General features: G+C 35.6%; 1 pseudogene; it reads right to left on the reverse strand.

The window, feature by feature from the left end:
• The window catches only part of LOC105300639, a 504401-nt pseudogene that overhangs the window by 453536 nt on the left and 31256 nt on the right, over positions 1 to 19609 (reverse strand).

The raw sequence follows: 19609 nt of genomic DNA on the forward strand, positions 1-19609 counted from the left end.
TCAAATATGTGGTGACAGAAAGAAATCTAACTATGGGAAGTGAACACACAGTGTAAATATATATGTGCCTTACTGTTAAAGTGTACAGCTGAAACTTATTGGAGTTCGTTAACCAATGTCACCATAAAAAATAAATAAATAAATAAACAAACAAACAAATAAATAAATAAAATGAACAGAAGGTTAACAATGTATATCTTAGAATGGCCAAGTTATAAATAATTACACTATCCTCTTTTAATTGTTTTCAACTATCTATAGTGAATTCTTATTATATTTATAATGAGGAAAACTGAAAATCATATTTTAGGAAAAAATACTTTCAGGATATATTTTAAATTTAATGGATTGAGCTTATCAAAAAACTGAAGCAAAGCAATGCATGAAACTCTGGTTCCAATACAATATTGATGAGTCTGACACTACTATCAGACTCATCAACATCTTACACATTTTATTCAACAATGAATAGAATTAACTCATGGGCCTCAGTACTATAGGTCCCACACTTCAGCACCACAAAAAATTCTTCAAAATGGCACTTAGTAAACCCTAGCTCCATTGTTCACTTCATTGTTATCACTAGAGCAGATACCTGGTTCATGGAGCACAAGTTCTGTTTACCTAAATTGGCCTAATGGGCAATTACTGCCTGACCATATAACAGAGGGCGATATTATTTGACCTTCTATAGTTTACAAATAGATCACCTTAGTCCTGAGACCACTAATAATTTGTTTTGTAGGATAAAATTGTATCAACCAAATACAGAGGCTGTTTCTGAGGACAACCTCTTCTTTTTCACTCATTTACTTTGTTTAGTTTAGGACAAGCACAGCTTTGCCCATCACAAGAGCCATAAACCTCCCAGAGAAGTCCCTCTGGTTCCAAGCAGGCTTTGTTCACTAGTCCTGAAGCGAGCAATGCTTGCTCTCTGACTCCAGCAAATGGAAGATTCTTGGAAACCTGACATAACCAGCATTTGCACCTTCACTGCATATTTTAGAGCGGTCCCCAAGTCACACATGAGAGTCCTTGTTCTGAGACTAAAACTGGTCTTACAGGAAAAAGCATGGGTTTTGGAATCAGAGAACTTTGGGTCCAAATCTTAGGATAGGCGTTTACTTGTCCTGCAACCTTGGGCAAGTTACTTGAGTCCTAGAACCTCAGTGTTCTTGTTTATAAAATGAGGGTAACAATTCTTAACCTTTTTGAGTTTGCAAGACAATTTCTTGAGATGACATAGATAAAAGGCTTAATGCAGTATTTGATATTAATATTCACAAGGTTGTAGTTGAATATACAGGTAATTAAAATAAAAGATTCAATTGAGACACTTCCTAAAATAAAGAGCTAGAATGAGGAGCAAAATTGGTCAAAGAGAGAGAAGACTGGAGTATGAAGATTGAGAGTTGGAGATTAGGAAGGAAGATAAGTATTTCATCGTTTTTAGCACCCAGATGATATTATTTTGACTAATTTTTTCTTAACTAGTATTATCAGAGGTTAATATACAGAAAATTCACAAAACATAAATGTAACGCACAATGAATTATCACTAAGTAAACATCCATAATTAACACCCAGCAGCACAGGTTAAGAAAGAAAATATTGCCAACACCACAAGAACCCAGAGAGGGATTCTTAAAGTTTTCCAGAAAATTGCCAATCCTTTGCAAGCCACAAGACAACAACTTTAAAGGAGGTAATGGAGGGGCAAGAAGCTGACTAAAGTAGCCTATGCAAGAGAATAACTACTTTCTGGGAAGTTATCAGTGCAAAGAATATATGAGCACTTCTCTTGGAACAAATGCGGATCTTACCTGAAAGAGAAAACATATGGAGAATTTCAGATACTGATAGTGCCTGCGGGACAAATGGACAAGCATCAACAGAAAGAAACAAGGGCTTTCATTCTAGAGGGAACAGAAGAAGCAAGCAACTAGGCTAACTAGAAATGCATTCGCCCATGTCAGAGGAATGACAGGAATTGCAATGTGAGGGGATCAATTCTAAAGAAGCTTCATGTGTGTACAAGCAAGAGAAGAATCAGCTTTAATGTCTACCATATCCAGAGAGCGTCATCATCACCTCCACGGTACCAGTCAAGTGAAATGACCCTGTCCTCTCCTTCCTCTCCACCCACCAACACAGGAAGGATTAGAAATAAGTAAGTGAAGACAGGAGGAACTAAAGTCTAGGCAGCCATAAGAGCAAAAGCCCATCATACAGCCAATGATATGCCATCCGTCTGGGGACACGGGTTTCCCAGCCCACAGCAGGCCTGGATTACGAAAGGATAAGCTTTGACTTTAAATCAAGTTTCACATCTTAATGAAGATCAATAGCTCTTACATGAGACTAGACATTTTGGTTTTTGCATTTAGACTCTGAAATTTCTTAAGATTATCCAAAAAGTTAACTGCATTACACACATTTTCAAGATCAAAAGAAGAACCAGCTTCACTGAATAAATGTAAAAGAAGAATGAAATTAAAGAAGAAACTACTTTCTGATTCTATCATTGGATCCATAAGTGTTCAATACACCAGGTATATCATTATTCTTATAATCATGGCACAGTCTAAGACAGGTGCAGGAAATAGCCACATCTTATCCAATGCTGGCAGGCTTTGGTGTGACCTGGGCCTCCTGGCCGCCAGCAGGATATACAATTACACAAGAATATCTGCCCTGGTAAAGTAGCTGCTCCTGGAATGAAACTTTTTAAAGTGTTTTTCCAAATAGCATTGCCCATTTGAATGTAGTAAGTAAGGAAAACATCCTCATACCTCTGTGTCACTTACCTGAACACCAAGACACTGTACAACATGTATGTAGCAATAATGAGGAAGAACACCTGTGGCACAGGTCTCCAGGTCGCTGCTCGGGCCCACAGCATATCCAGCTACTCTTTGCTTTGGTACGCTGCCAGAATATTTCCCTGTACGTAACCTCAACGAAGCACGCAGTGGAAAAGTTCGTCCAAGAAAGTTTCTTCCCTGGGCTCTGACATTGCTTGCACTTGTCACAGTGATTCCTAGAGCACTGCATCATATCAAAAAAGCAGGGTTGTTAGCATAAATGAAAAGTCATTCAAAATAATCAAAAATCTAACTTTCTTCCTCTGTTTATAGCCTGCAATGTAAAATTTAAAACTCAGTGATTATAAAAGAAGGTGAAAATATCAAACATCAGAAATATGCTGTCAATTAACTCCCACCAGCAGAGGTAGATTAAAAGAGGGTTTTTAAATTCCAAAGCTGGTACCTGGCTTATATTTAATAAAGTTTTACAGTTCTAGAACTGAAAATCTGAATTAAAACAAAATTATCCTCTAAATCTTTGTATATTAACCAATGAATTAAAATTTAATTTTGCTATAGCTATAAGCCTTTAGCCAAATTCTAGTCCCAACCTAAAATTTTGTGTGCCTGTCTTCAAAATAGGACTTAGTCCAGAATCCACAAGTATCAGAGGTATAAAGAACCTTAAAAAGCATTTTATTCCATGCCTCATTTTCCACACAAAGAAAACAAAATGCAGAGGGATAAAGTGACTTGTCTAGAATTGCCTAAGTATTAGTTGTGAAGATGAGCCTAGCACTCCAACTGGTATCCTTCGCATTGTATAGGAGTTCCCCACAACCTTTGGGATCTCCAGAGATGCCTCAGAGGCCGCCTCTGGTTCAGGAAGATTTTGAGCAGTTTGCTGCAGAACACCAGACTCCACTATCCTTTCCCCATTTTAAACAACTTCACTTTAACTTGTTTTACATTATTAACTTCCACATTAGAGTTCATCTGAAAGAAAACATTTGGTTAAAATGTTGAAACCACTGCTTTCTATGAATATCAGTGAACTTTTTATTTTCAAAAAAAAAAAAAAAAACATTGTAAATCAAAAGAATAACAAACCTAAGCATAATTTATCATTTTGCTAGGCTCTACAAGATACACTTGAATTGCTACTACCCCTTAACAAAAACAATGAACATTAATTAAACAGGCTTTAGACCGATACTCCATTCCCAAAAGGTGCTAACTTGCAAATAAATCACTAATTGGCTATTAGTTAAATCTTGACTGGATAGTTGGTTTCAGCTACATCATATATTGCACCTTTGTTTCATTTCACAGAAGAAAAACACTCAAAGAAAATATGTTTAGGATATGACTTCATGTGAGAGGGTAAAAGGAGCAATATGTGTACATAAGGCAGTTGCACAAAAAGCAAGTGAGCTATATTGGGTATGTCCAAATAGTGACAGGATTTTGAAACTTTGCATCCCAGGGCACCTTTGTTCAGATATATCAACCTCCATTCATTCCAGTTACATAGAAGGAGCTCTCTCTGATACTAATGGAAAAAATCTATGCTCTGGCAATGACTATCGTGTCCCACCTTGTTAACTCTTTATCACTGGTTATCATGTATGCTCACAACTGGTTTTCCAGTTCACGGAAAGAAGATGGTCGGCACAGCTGATGGAGAGAAAAAACAATAACGATGACAAACAACAAATGTAATCTTTTTGGTGTGAGTAGTCCCGATTATTCCAAGAATAAGATGGAAATCATATAAGTCAAGATGAACAGAATCTGAATAGGAAATACATTAGTATACACAGTTCAGAGTATGTCTGAAGGCAAAAAGGTAGCAATATCTTTTCACCTTATACATGAGAATTTGACCTTTAGTTAACTTTCCAGCTCTGTTCCCTTGGTAACCCAATAAGAGCTGGCATGTTACATATTTTACTAGGCAAGTTTGCTTATGGTAGAAATGATCTCTGATTGGCAGACTGCAACTGGCTGGGAGAATAATAAATACCTGATTGGAAGCCCTACCTTTGGGCTCCCCTGAGGGACTGGCTTCTTTCACTCAGCATATGTTTTTAGGGGTTGTCCATGTTGTAGTATATATCAATATTTTACTTCTTTCTCTTCTCTTTTTTTAACAGCTTTATTGAGATATAATTCACATAACATACAATTCACTCATTTAAGGTGTATAATTCAATGGTGTTACTATAGTCAGAGTTGGGGAAACATAACCACAATCCATTTAAAATATTTTAATCGCCTCAAAAAAAAAAACCCTGTCCTCTTTAAATATCACTCTGGCTGTCTCCTCCAGCCCTAAGCAACCACTAATCCACTTTCTGTCTATATGGATTTGTAGTCTTTGTGACTGGCTTCTTTCACTTAACATAATGTTTTTGAGGTTTATCCATATTGTATCATATATCAGTACTTCATTCCTTTTTATGGTCAAACAATATTCCATTGTATGGCTATATCATATTTCATCTAGGCTATATCATATTTCATCTATTTGTCGATTGATGGATATTGGGTTGTTTCCACATTTGGGGTCTTATGAATAATGTTGCTTTAACACTCAGGTATAAGCTTTTGTGTGGACATATGTTTTTATTTCTCTTAGGCACATAACCATTTGTTGAGTCATATAGTAACTCTATGTTTAATCACTTGAGGAATTGACAGATTCTCTTCCAAACTGGCTGTAACACTTTATATCCCTACCAGCAGTATACAGGGGCTCTGTTTTCTTGGCATCCTCCCCAACTTTTATTTGACTTTTTGATTCCACATGCTTATTTATAATAATCACTTTTTCATTCTCTAAATGGTTTATAAACTTCATTCAATGATATTTTCAAGACTATCAATTTCTCTAGCTTTTGGCCCAGGATTATCAAATTCTCTAGCTTTTGGGTTATAAAAATTTTCTTCCTATTTTTCAGGAACCACCTACCAATTGCCTTTCTGCAGTCTTCTCATTCTCCCAGCTTGCCCAAATATCATTTCTCAAAGATCACTTTCTCAAAGTAATGATGTCTCAAAGATCATTTCTCGAAGGTCACAAAGGGAAATTAGAAGGGAAATAGAAGACTAGTATCCACTTGTGTCTTTTTATTCAACACTGAGAAGAAAGTTTGCATAAAAACAACCCCCAAAATATAGATGCTTTATTTAAATTTTTTTTTAATTTGGTTATTTGGTACTTCTTAATTTTTTTATTCTCTATATATTTCTATATTGAGTTATAATAGGTAACATGTCATTAAATGTAAACCAACACTATAAAAGATTATTTAAGCACAAAATTGGTTAAAATATATTCAACTGATAAATGTATACTTAGAGTATTTTAATGCAGGATCTAATCTTGTTGAAATAATCCATTGGTTTAATAAATAATTATTTTCCAAAAAGATTTTACTCAAATTCAGGTTTTAAATAGATTATCAACTGTTATTAAAAATGTATTGAAACATTCTGATAATTTCAAAACACAGAGTATAACAAGGAATTTTATTATTATTCCAATCCACTCTTACGACTATACAACATAAAACTGAACAGGAGACATTTTGAATCAAATCATTCAGTGTTTTAAGATTACAGTATACTTTTGCAGGTATACTAAGAACTAAAAATTAAACAAACGTAAGATGAAATGAGCTCAGGTTTAGCTATCACGTGTTCTGACTGCTGACGTGGTTAACCTTAGTCAAGTACAGAAAACAGAGAAGAGTTATGAGATAAGGAGCTATATAAGAAATCTCAACAATTCCAAGTTTCCTTGGAGAATATTATCTGTATGTCTATTACTGAAATTTCATTGTCCCAGACACCACATTCAAAACATAAATCGATATTTCATTACTCAACATAATTTTAAATTATCTGTCCTTTTGGTTATCCAGTTCAAACCCAAGCCCCTCCTCATTTTATCATTCTTAATTGAAATTTGTCTGTAAATCTAAATTGTATCCGCAGGAATTCTCACATTTTCTAGAATGACTAGTTAATAAAGTACATATTTGGACAAATGCCTAACGTCTAATTTTGGTCTCCTTTTGTTTAGTTCAAGTCCTATCCAGTCCTCTAGAATTAATCTTCCAGAAAGGAGGGAAAGCATCTGGTCAGTACCAGGCCGCTAAATTAGAGCAGGGAAAAACGCCATGGGAGTACCAGACATCTCCCTGTTTTGCTGGTATCTTTATAAAGAAGCCTCTCAGGTAGAAAGAGAATCTATACAGAGACATCTAGTGGCAAAGAGGAATCAATGCAGTTACTGGCTCCTTAACAACTTTAAAACTTTACCTTTGCTATATCTTCATAGATCAAGGGGAAATTTTTTCTGAATTCTACATAATGGCCATTTACAGTATTTATAACAGCATTTGGACCACATACACACACACACACACACACACACACACACACACAAAGAAAACTTAAAAAGGCAAAGAATTTGAACCGAATCTTCTTTTTTTTCATAATAAAACTAAGCTTACAGACAAGATGAATTTGTTCCCACTAGGTTTCTGTATTTTTTAAAGCCATAGTACTGTTAAGTAAAAGAACAGTTTTACCAAAATTAATCTTTTCACAAACACCAAAAGCTAGAATAAACTAATTTCCTTTTTATGTTATAGAACACTGATTTAATAGCATCACTTTATAAAGCAATTTGACTGTAATAAAAAAAAAAGAAAACTAATGATCTATATCACAATTGAAATCATTAAAATGAAATAACAGTAAACCTTAATTAAACCATTCAGTATCCTTAAGATATTTTATGTGGCTTTTTTATAGAAATCTTTTTGCTTCTTTCTTTAAAATGAGATTGAAAATTAAGTGAAAACTTACTTCAGTGCAAGTATTTTTTCCCCATTAGCTTTCTTTCCTGCTGGAGCAAGAAAAGCAACTCCGTCGTAGGTATTTCTGGAAAACTGTGGAGCCAAAGACCAGAAAAGGGTGAGCATTTAGATCTGGCTCTCAAAAAAGAGTGTATTATTGACAACAGATAAAATGTTTTCATTTTAAATTACTGACCTTAATCATTTCAAAAGACCAACCAGGAATCTCACTCGAGGCTAAAGTTCAGAACAGGCATTTAATTGCAAGGTATTTTGTTTTCACTTCGCCTTCAACAAGTGAACTATCCTCCACCATCAGGGGAACCAGCCTGCCGCACTTCCAGCTCTTTCCCTGTACCAGCTTTGCTAGTCCCAATACTGGTCCTTTTTTCCTCCTAATTACCATATGTTCCCATTTTTACTGACATAAAAGTGACATTTAATATTTTAATGGCCAATTCACATTCACATAGGTTTATGACAACACTAAAGTTATATTTGGAATTGTTACCCAGTTATCCAGAAGAACTGATATTCTCATTTTTCTGAGTCCTTACTTCTGACTGCCCAAATACTTACTGTCCTCCCTCTCACCTGCTCAGCATTTACTGGTGGTCAGATGATTTGGCACTGATTTCTATTGAGTGTGGAAGAAAAAAGGTTCTACAGAAAGTAACCTCACAGGATGATCTGATCATAAATTCCTAAGGGGGCAGATGATGGTGGGTAGTCACACTCCAGGCATATAACTTCTTTAGTAAAAAGCTTAAGCCAGCCCTGTCCACTATTTCTGTGCATCTAGGTTAACACACCTTTGAAATACCCCCTTTCAGACCCTACCTTCTAAAGCATACAAAAGAGCCCATAACCTTAACTACTATAATCCAATCTCCATCTTGCTTTCTCCTACCTTCCTTACATTCCCTCCTTAATCTCAAATTCATAAAAGAAACTGCAAACTTATTCTCAGATGCATTTTTCTCAATCTGTTAAGATCTTGCTTCCAGGCATATCCTCTGTTTGACTCAAACTCATAAAAATTCTCTATATGTTTGATGTTTCTAACATCAACACGAGGAACACTGAAATTGCTAAACATCTACTCTCAGATCATAAATTGATCCTATTTTTATACAACTATGGCATATGTCATGTAAATATATAATATGATAAATAAATACATATACATGAAATAAGCAATGTAGTACAAATTTTAAGAGCATCAAGAAACATATTAGGTAAAACGGCAGCAAAAATATAAGCAGTAATTCCCTTAATCCAGATGAAGTCGATGGGGAAAAGGTGTTTCATTTCTATGAATTTTAATGAATAGAGTATGATAGTTGTGAAAACTTGTTATACCTTCATTTAATATTTAGGGTACATTTCTCAGTATTTTTCCCAAAATAGCCCATCCACCCATAGTGTTTCTCAGATAATAGATATTATACTCATTATGGATGGGATTTTTTTGTTTGTTTGCAATAAAATCTCATACTAGACTTGGGGTTCAGTTAGGCTGATAAAATCATTACATGTAAATTCATCCAGTGGGGCAGATTGGATATGGTTAGGAAAGACTAAAATTGGAGGAATTGTGTGAATTTATAGACTTTTTTTTTTTAGACAGATCAATACATTCAGATATACCTATGTATAGAAATATAGATATAAATATGTATATTAAATATTTTTTATTCTCTAGATCTTTGTTCACTAAGTAAGCCTGTAGGCAATGACACCCGATAATAATTAGCACACCTGGTGTCCAGATTTTGGCTTCAAATTACCATTCTCCACTAAATGAAATTAAGGCTCCTTGAGAAATGGCTGACTATAGACAGAAGTGAAGCAGGAAATATACAAGATAAGCCTGGAAGATCTTGTTAGGCCTGAGAGCAAGGATGTACACAAAGAATGAAGGAGATATGTCAAAAGGACACAAAAACAGCTTAAACAAACTTCTACTGGTTAATTAAGGACAATTTGAGCATCATATCAAATAAAGATAATGGAGCGTAACCCATTGAACGAAATAGGAAACGAATACATTTAAATAAATGGATAAATTGATTGTTTGATGAGGAAAGAGATTTTTTATATTGTCTTAAAGTATCTCCCCACAGAATATTTACTTATTACGAAGAGAAGAAACTTTACAGTGGAAAAGTCTGACAGACATCACCTTAATCAAAACAGAAGAAACTTTACAGTGGAAAAGTCTGACAGACATCACCTTAATCAAAAAAACAAACATCAACAACAATGAGACAAACCAAAATTATATGCCACATGACAAGATGCAATGAGAAGAATTCAGCATCACTTCTGGCATGCTCCTGCCAAAGATTGAGTCTAATCTTGAGGAAATCTCAGACAACCCAAATTAAGGAACATTCTTCAAAATAATTGACCTTTTATTTTCAAAAGTGAACAAGTGATTATATTGGATCCTTTTGCTATAAGTGGCATTATTGGAACAATTAATGAAACATCAATGGATTCTGAAGATTATACCATAGTAATGTATCAATGTAAATTTCTTGATTTGGTAGTTCAATTTGGTTATGTAGGAGAACATCCTCGTTAGTATGAAACGCACACAAAGTATTAAGGAGTGAACGACATATTATCAAGTGATTCAAAAAAAATTCTGGTACTATATTTCAACTTTTCCGAAAGTTTATAATTATTTCAAAAATTTTAAAATTATGCAATATGAACATCTGCCCAAGCATTTGAAGAAAATTGTTTTTATAATACTCATATAAAATAAATTCAAAACCAATTTTCCTCATCTGCTCTATTAATTTACTGTTTCATTGGAAAACATCATTCCATAACTATTTAGAAAGTAGTATAATCTTTTTTTTTTTTTTCTATTTGACTTGATTCACTCAACTAATGTCAATGAGTGCCTATAGGGAAGTTAATAAGGTCACAGCAGTGAATAAGTAAACAGTGTGTTAGTCTTACTGAGTTTACATTCTGTAGCAGAGATGGATAATAAACAAGTAAACAAATAATTTCATAGAGTGACTGTTATATAAAGAAAATCAAACAAGGTAATGTGAGAGAAAATGGATAAGGCAGTGACTTTAAAGGAAAGTAGTCAGAGAGCGCTTCCCTGGGAAGGTGATAAATGATGAGAACTAGTCCTAAAAAAAGCTGGACGAAGACAGCCCAGACAAGGGAAACACCCTGTTCAAAGACCCTAGGCAAGAATGAGCTTCGTGACTCACAGGAAGAGAAGGGCAGCCAGTGTAGGTGGAGAGTAAAAGCTCGGGAGATGAAAAGAATAGAGGTCCAAAATGAGATACGGAGCTAAAGTCTTGCTGGGTTTTGTGGGCCATGTTCAGAAGCAAGGGTTTTATTCTAAAAGCAGGGCATAACCATCAAAGGTTTTGACTTTTAATGATCTCTTTTACCTTTGAAAGATCACATTGTCCACACTCAGGACAAATGGATTGGTAGTAGGGATGCAAGAAAGGCAGCAAAGTGATAAATTAAGGAGTTTTTAAGGTACAAATGAGAATTTGATTTAAAAAAAATCAGGTTAACAGTTGTGACACAAAGAAGTAGACAGACTAGGAATGTACTTTGAACTTAACACTCACAACACACTTTTATAAGATATTATGTATGTTTGTTGAACAAATGCTATGTACCTGAATTAACTTCTGTCTATGTTAGTACTTAACTCTTTAATCTTGGCAGAAATAATTGGAGACTGTGAGCCTAATTAGACCAAAAACAAAACAAATCTAAGGAAAAGTAAAAGTGCAGAAGAAAGGATTCTTTTCAATAAAAAGGGCTGCTCCGCCCTAATGTGAGAAATGCTAAGTAGTGTCATTTGAAGCAAAAAAGGAGAATACTTTTACAACTGGGAAATAGGAAATGAGATGTCAGGAATTATCTTAATCTTGAAGGTTTGTGTGGTGAGTTAGAGTATAGAAAGAGCTTGAAGAAATAATATCATAGGCCCTCTGGAAATTTTATCAGAAGCTACAACACCATTAGCAGCTAAGAGAAGGAGGTGTTGATCTATCAGATTTCATTAAAACCTGGAAAATACATTCCTGGAGCCCACTCTAATCCACAAAGTTTGCAGCATTGGACAAAAAAAGGGGGGTTTATTGAAAGTAACCTCACGAGGAGATCTAACCATAAATTTCTAACTGGGCAGGTCATGGTGGGTAGTAACGCCCCAGGCATATAACTTTTTTAGTAAAAGGTTTACCTTTGCCTTAAGCAATCCCTGTCCATTGTTCTTGTGCATCTAGGTTAACACACCTTTGAAATAAGCTTAATCACTCTCAAGAAAGCACATAATTTTGTTAACTATCCTGTAATTCAATCCCAAACAGTCATTCTCTGAAGCATTTGAGCTCTTGCTTCTCGGCAACTGTTATCACTTTGGCTCAAATAAAATGTTATAAAAATTTTTTACAGGTTTGGACGTTTCTTACGTCGGCAAGTATCAAATAGTCTACCCAGATTAACTTCCTTTCCTGAGAACAGTGTTCTTTGGAAGGGAAAGGATCCAGAATATACCACTGTGAAGGGATTTTTGTTTTTATTTTTTGTTTTTTCTGAACTTTCCTTATCAGTCTAATAGCAAAACCTCCCAAAAGAATTCATCTATCATAAATCCCCTCCCTGGGAATTTTGTAACCAGGGGAAGATTGGCTCCTATTACAGAGGACAAGAAGTTGGCACCAGGATAAGAAATTAAACAGATGTTGTCACGAAACTATCCTATCTCTCATCTATTCTCTTAGGGCCCATTTATCTTTGCTAAAAGGCATTTGTTTTCCCACGTGCCCTTCTCTCTACTCCATTAAGATGGTACATATACCCCAAACTCTCACTGCCTCCTTAAGTCACACTTTTCCATGAATACTCCTGTAGCAAGAGAAAAATGTCTTTTCTCTTGGTAATCTCTTGTCAGTTTAATTTGTATGTCTCCACTTATTCAACCTCAAAGGTAGAATAAAATTTTTTTCCTCCTTAAAAGAAAAGAATTTCTTTTATCAAAAGAACACCATAAAGAACAAAACCCATTCCTCTCCCAGTTGTTCTCACAACAAATTCAATTTCTAGATATTTTATGCCCCAACTAAATCTTACAAAGAATTTTAAGCAACATACAACAAAAAAACATATAGTAAAATAGTAAACAATCAATTCATTCCAGGGGAAATTTAAGGCATGTGTCGAGAGGGAGTAAAGCAAGTATTCAGATCATAAGTGTCCACATAATTCATTTTTTTCTCTAAGGTAAGTCAAAGGGAAAAGAAAATTAAGGCTGATTTTTGTTGTTAAAAAAAGAGAAATAAAGATGCTAAGGTTCCTCAGAGAAAGCAGCACTTTTCTTAGCACTGAGAGCTAAATGGAACTTCTCACAGGAGGCTTTCTCAATGGATCACTGAGCCCCGTGGTAGGCAGCATCCTTGACATTCTCACTGCAAATGTAGTATCAGATTTCATAATGGTGTTTCTTGTAGCATAATGGTGTTGCTTGTTCTTGTAGCAGAACACAGATAACAGGAATTTCTGCAAATTTTGTGTATATGGAGGAATAACAGCTCGCTGGAAATAAACCTTAACAAAGGGGCAAGGAGGGGCAAGTTAGCTAATTAGCATCCCTGTTTGCCAAGCATTCTTTTCTGTCTTGCTGAAGTGTCTCAGCTTCTTAAAGCTTTATCATTCCTGTTTAGTAGTGATCGACAGAGTCCCTCAGAAGCCAGAGTGGAGTCCTCTGAATGTGGCAGGTCTTATATTTGGTACATGTTCAAATATATATATATAAATGACAAACCCTTAAAGAGACGGAACACTTCGAAGCACTCTTTCTTGCTTGACTGGTATCTGCAATGACTAAATTGCAATTAATATGAGAGAGGGAGAGAAATTTAGCTGAAAGTGTTATAGGTTAAGACAGTGACTCCACCTCTGGCTCACAAATGCATAAGCTTTGAAAAGCCATTTATCTTCTGTGCCTTCCTCCCTAAAGTACCTAAAACATGTTTTGGGAAATTTAGGCATATACAAAGAAATATCAAGAACTAAGGGATATTTACTTGAATCATTAGTCACCACTAATCTACTACTTGTCTTCTAAAGAGAAGCAAAGCCACATTCTTAAAACAGCAGAGCATGTGAACAAGGAGCAACCAATTGGAACAGTTCATTTGAAAATTTGTCACTTCCTAGAGAGTTACAAGTATGAATTCATTCTTTTGGAAAAAAAGAATAAATTTGTCCTTGAGACTCAGTGAATTATTTTCTAGGAGGATGTAGGAACATCAAAAGTATGGAATATGGAATGTTCAACACATGGTTCTATTTTTTATTACATGTAAAGTAAAAGTGTCTCAACAATCAAAAAGTAAAAAAAAAAAAAAGGTAATTTTGTCCACATGTTTAAAATAGAGCTGCAAAATTTATTTTCCTCCCTCTAATTGCTTCCAGGAAATAATTTTTCATAGTCTGCCTTTCAGTAATGAAATAGGGAAAATTGTGTCATTGTCACCTGAAAACTGGTTAACCAGTTAGATAGCCGACCAGTTTGCAGTTCTAGGAAGAAAAAGGTCATTTAAAGGAAAACCAATTAAATGAGTTGTTTCCTGTAGAAGGAAGGTAATAAAGTATCATGGTTCAAAGTATGAATCTATAGTCAAAATGTCTGGGTTTAAACTTTGTCTTGCTATAAGACAAAGCAATTTATTCATCTCTCTATACCTTTGTTTCTTTATCTGCAAAATGGGGATTGAAACTATAAACACATGATCAGGTCCTTTTGAAGATTAAATGGCATAACTCATGTAAAGTGCTTGAAACAGGCTCTGTTTTAGAGTAGGTGCTCATAAATATTCATTGCAATGATTATACTTTTAGCAGTGTCTTGGATTACTAAACTAAGCACCTATCCCAAGAATTGGTTCATTAAGGAACTGCTGAGAAACATCAAAAGTGAATCTTATGCTGACATAGTCTAAGCTAGACTCAGAAATTCAATTATTTCCATTCTCAAAGACTATTATTTATTCTAAATAAATTTTCTCCCCAAAATATCTTCCCTTTAAAAATTTCATTTCAACATTCCAACTGTAGCTTAAATTTACTTTAACTAGCTAAAGAACATTCCATCTTACATAAACACATTTTTAAAATATAATTGAAAGAAACAATGAGATTCCATATGGGGAAAGAAGACAATGAAAATTCATGATCTGAACTTTATAGATTATAGCTGAAATGTTTGTACAGCTGCACTATTTAATTGGTTTACTATCTTCCCCACATCTTCTCAGAATTATGAGCAGTACAAGGGGAAGACTGCTAGACTGTTCTTCTCATCTCGTGGGAGTTAGGGGAAAACTTGTCATAGGAGCAGTTTATAGATAACAGCAATTGGTTTACCTTGAGTTTGTTGGACTGGGTGGGGAAAGTAAAAAGCTCCAGAACACAAATAACAGGAATTTCTGCAAATTTGTGTATATCAAGAATGTGGCCATTGTATCCACAAAAGGATGCAATAAAAGTACACGAGATCAGGCAATAAAATGAATATAGGAATAAAATAGAAGTGCGCCTCCTGCTCCCACAATTGAACCCAATTCCCTTGGATGGTAATCTTGAACAATTTAACTCAGATTAAATCCTCCCCAGAAAACTTAGACTCTGATCTTCCAAAACAAAACATTCCCCACTTGAGCTCAACAATCTCCATGAACTTCATCCACCCTTCATATACAAGAACAAAAATCCACAACTCTCCATATAGATTAGGTCGGCGTGTGTGACAAGTCACTGTTGCTCTTGAATCCTGTGTCTCTATATTCAGGTAACAAAGACATAATGGAATTCCAAAATATAAAGACCATTCACAGCTAGAGAGATAGCAAAAAGGACACTGTATTTGGAGTCTGAAGATCTGGGTTCAGCTCCTAGCTCAGCTACCAAACCGATCAATTTGGGCAAATAGAAAATCCTCTCTAAGACTCAATCTCCTCAGTTGTAAAGTTAGTATAAAAAATCCTACGTAAGAGTTTCTTGAGAGGATAAAAAGAGATAACAAATGTCAAAATCCTTTGTAAATTCTAACATGCTGTCAGTTTGTTACAAGGATTGTTTGATAAGGTTTCCAACAACTGTGTTTTATCTCGCTGGAAGAGATTGTGACTTTCTTGGGAGCAGGCACTGTTTTCTCATGCCTTTTGTACTCGCCAATTTCTTCAGAGGTATTTTCACAGGTGCGCAGAAAAAACACTAAACACTTAAAACTTGGGTTTGAGTGTCTTCTATGAGTCATTTAATCTCTCCAATCCCAGTTTCCTTGACTCAGAAGTCTATCTTCTCACATAATAGGAAGTCCACAGGTAGGGCAAGTTCCAGAGTTAACTAATTCAATGGCTCAAAGAAGTCATCAGAGATCACTTTCTCTGCTTTACTGTCCAAAGCATCAACTTCATCCTAAGGCTGGTCATGAGATGACAGCCAGCAGCCATTGGGCTGCATATTTCCCCCTTCACTTTGCCCATAAGTGTAAATATGCATCCTTGCCTTAAAAAGTGAACAAATAACAGCCACCAGAAGAAATATCATAGCATACTGATTGGCTGAGGCTATGGTTCTCGATTATAACCACACTTTAGAATCACTTGGGAAGTATTTTAAAAACATCCAGTTCCCATACCCCAGAGACTGATTCAATATGTCTGGGGTGAGGCTGGATCATCTTTATTTTTTAAAAGCACCCCAGGTGATTTGAGTATGACTGCATAGTAATTAGGACGCACCCATAATGCTGGAAATGGGGCGGTTTAGAAGGTAAGCAAGAAGTGGATATGGTAGTGGATACAGCTGCATAGTACATACCCCTTTAAATGTTCAAAGTGAATATTAAACATTAGAAAAAGCTAGTTAATGTTGTTTATGCTGGCTACTTAACAAAGAAAGATCATGGCAAACAGAACAAAAGGAAGAGCTAACAGATGAGTGAAGCAAAAAAGACAAAAGCCCCTTTTACTAGTCTCAGACCAACATTCTTGCAGGAATTTCTGAGATAGATCAGATATAGATGAGCTATACCAGCATAAAACAGGAAGTTCAGTAAGACCAAAGTTAAGGAGCATACAGCCCAGAGGTCAAAATAATAAAGCTATCATTCAGGAATCTAAACAGATAAGAAAGTCAATATCAGGCCCCAGGAGACCATGAGATGACAATGATCTGAGGCAGAAGCTACTTCTATTAGAAAAATAACCAATCCCAGAGAACAGGCAACTCAGAATCCATAGAAGAGAACTACTGTGGAAATGAAATTAGCTAGAAATAGTATAAGAAAGGACAGCAGTTGCAGATACCTTTCAAGTCAAACTGGCTGTCTTTGTCTTATAGAAGCACAAAGAAAAGTAACTCTTCCCAAAGAACAGTGAGGCAGGGAGATAAACTACATGAGACCTCTAAATAGGCAATATTCCTCATTACTGTGCCTTTAGCAGAAAAATCGCCAAGGTGCAAGGCTCAAGACCTGGCGAACCAAATATTTGAGTTCTAGCCAAATGGGAATTAAAAGTACAGAACACTAATAACTTAAAATAACACCCCATCAAACAAATATGTGGTAAATGAAGGATGTGGGGAAATGTAGTACAGACATTCGATATGCGTCAAGAACAAGATATAAGAGAAGCAATGATGTAAACGTTTTATCAAAACGGCATTAGTGAGGTCATTAATGATGTCGGAGTGCTGGCAATGCAGGGAGATTTGGGTATGTAAGCAAAATCACACAGAACACAGTTCTGGCAAATTTACAAATAGGAAGCACTTGTGCAAACATTATGTGACAATGTCCCTTTGGGAAAGGCATGAGTGTAGTCCAAAAAAAAGTGTATTAGTCTAGTCTAAAGAAGCAATTAGCTAATTCCTAACCACTCTACAGGCACTCCTTTGAATACCTTCAGAGTCAAATCATCAACAGAGTCTATCTGGCAGCCATTGATAGAACAACCTTCCAACACACACCACTTAAACACAAATGAGAATCAGGACACCCTTCTAGCTAAATTAAACTTTTTATCTTTCAAGAGGGTTTGGCCTCCTGCCTTAGAATTGCATTCACCCCAAGTCCTTGGAAAGTAATGCCTCTTACCCTTCTCATTCTTATTAAGAGCTTAATGTTATGTATATTTCTTCTTTGCAAGGCAGGAGCAGAGGGAGTTTGGAATAAAAAAGTTTGATTAACAAAAGTAATGTGGATTTAAGGAAGACAAAAATCAGACAATATTTCATTAGAACTCATTCAACCGATCTCTATAATAACCTACAATAAGCCAAACACATGATAAAGGCTAAGATCATGAAAGTATTCTGTTGACCAGCTGCAAAAGTGATAATATTAATTCGTGAACCAAAGCTTGGGAAGGTGATGGTAATTTGAGGTGAAAGAGCAGTTCACAAAAATTCTGGCAGTGGTGTGTTGATGGATTAGAGAGATCAAGAGATGGAAAATAGTGACAAATTACTTGTGCCTGTAAATTTAAACTAGTACATGTGGCATTTTCTCCTTACAAAATTTTAAATGATTTTCAAATTTGTAAATCTATGTACTTTAAGTTGTTGATACATCCCATGGCGTTAAGTCACAGTAACATATGTCAAAAATTGGCACCAAGTTTATGTCTTTCAAGAAGTGTTCCCTCCTTGGATGACTCTGCAGCTGTCTCTTTATTGCCCATGTACATCGTTTTGTGTGATGTGATAGCTGTATTGCAGAAGGTTAAGTCCACAGATTTAGACCAGTTGTACTCATATCCTAGCTCTAAAACTTACAAGTTGTGTGATCCTAGATTTCTCAATGAATAATCCTTTAGAAGCCCTTGTCACGGTTCCTGGCACAGAAAAAGTAGACAGTGAATGTTAGGTATTATTATTTATAGTTTCCTTGTTTTAAATGTTCTTGATTCATTTCATATACATATGTTTGGTCTCAGGAAATGCCTGATTAATAATTGCCTTCATAAATAAACTCCAATGCATGAAAATATAATGACTGAATTGAATATCTTAACTTATAAATGGCCATATATCAGAAATCCAGAGCATTGTTCTTATAGTGGGTCAAAAATTCTGAGCATTTTGCTTATATTATGTTGGACTACTAAGAGTAGATTTGAGGGTTACGTTGACTTTAGGAATGTGTGCTTAAGTCCATGAACTTAAGATCTGACATGCTCAGGTTCACAGCAAAATCCTGACACTCACGTGTCTCTCATCCTCAAACAACCACAATTTCACTCCTCATAAGATATAAGAAATAGGGGGTAACATCTGGCTAACCATTTTAGGGCTAGAAGACCTAAGAAGAGACTACATAAGCTTTATATAGTCTTTATGAAATATAAGCTTTATGATGAGTTTCTGGTACTCTAACCAGACCCCTTCCCTGGAGGAGTGGAGGAGGAGATCCAGCCACATGTACAGAGGTGCACCTTTAGAGAGCTCCTGCAGGCCTCACCTCCCCATCTGAACTAAAGCTCAAGGCTCTGAATTGAAAACTAGTGCATCTGTGGTTAACACTAGACCCTGAGATATTTGAATAAAGCCAATATGAGATGCTTCATAAAGTAAAATGCCATGTGCATGACTTCTTGAGGGTCTCAGAGGCATTGCTTGGTAGATCCGTGGCTGTGTAGCTAATAGCCCTTGAAGCGTGAACATCAGCAACCGCAGAGACGACCACATCAGCAGTGATGCAGGGTTCCACATCTTAGGGAAGGCCTCTTACTCTTTTACTTAACTTCCAATGGAGCTCTTTTTTTTTTTTTTCTTTTCAAACAATAATATGTGATATCTGAGCTTCTTGGATACTTAACAGAATCCTCAACTAAAAATACATGTTGTATAGCAATCCTACTATGA

The sequence above is a fragment of the Pteropus vampyrus genome, unplaced genomic scaffold (genome assembly GCF_000151845.1).
Source record: "Pteropus vampyrus isolate Shadow unplaced genomic scaffold, Pvam_2.0 Scaffold216, whole genome shotgun sequence".
Classification (NCBI taxonomy): Eukaryota; Metazoa; Chordata; class Mammalia; order Chiroptera; family Pteropodidae; genus Pteropus; species Pteropus vampyrus.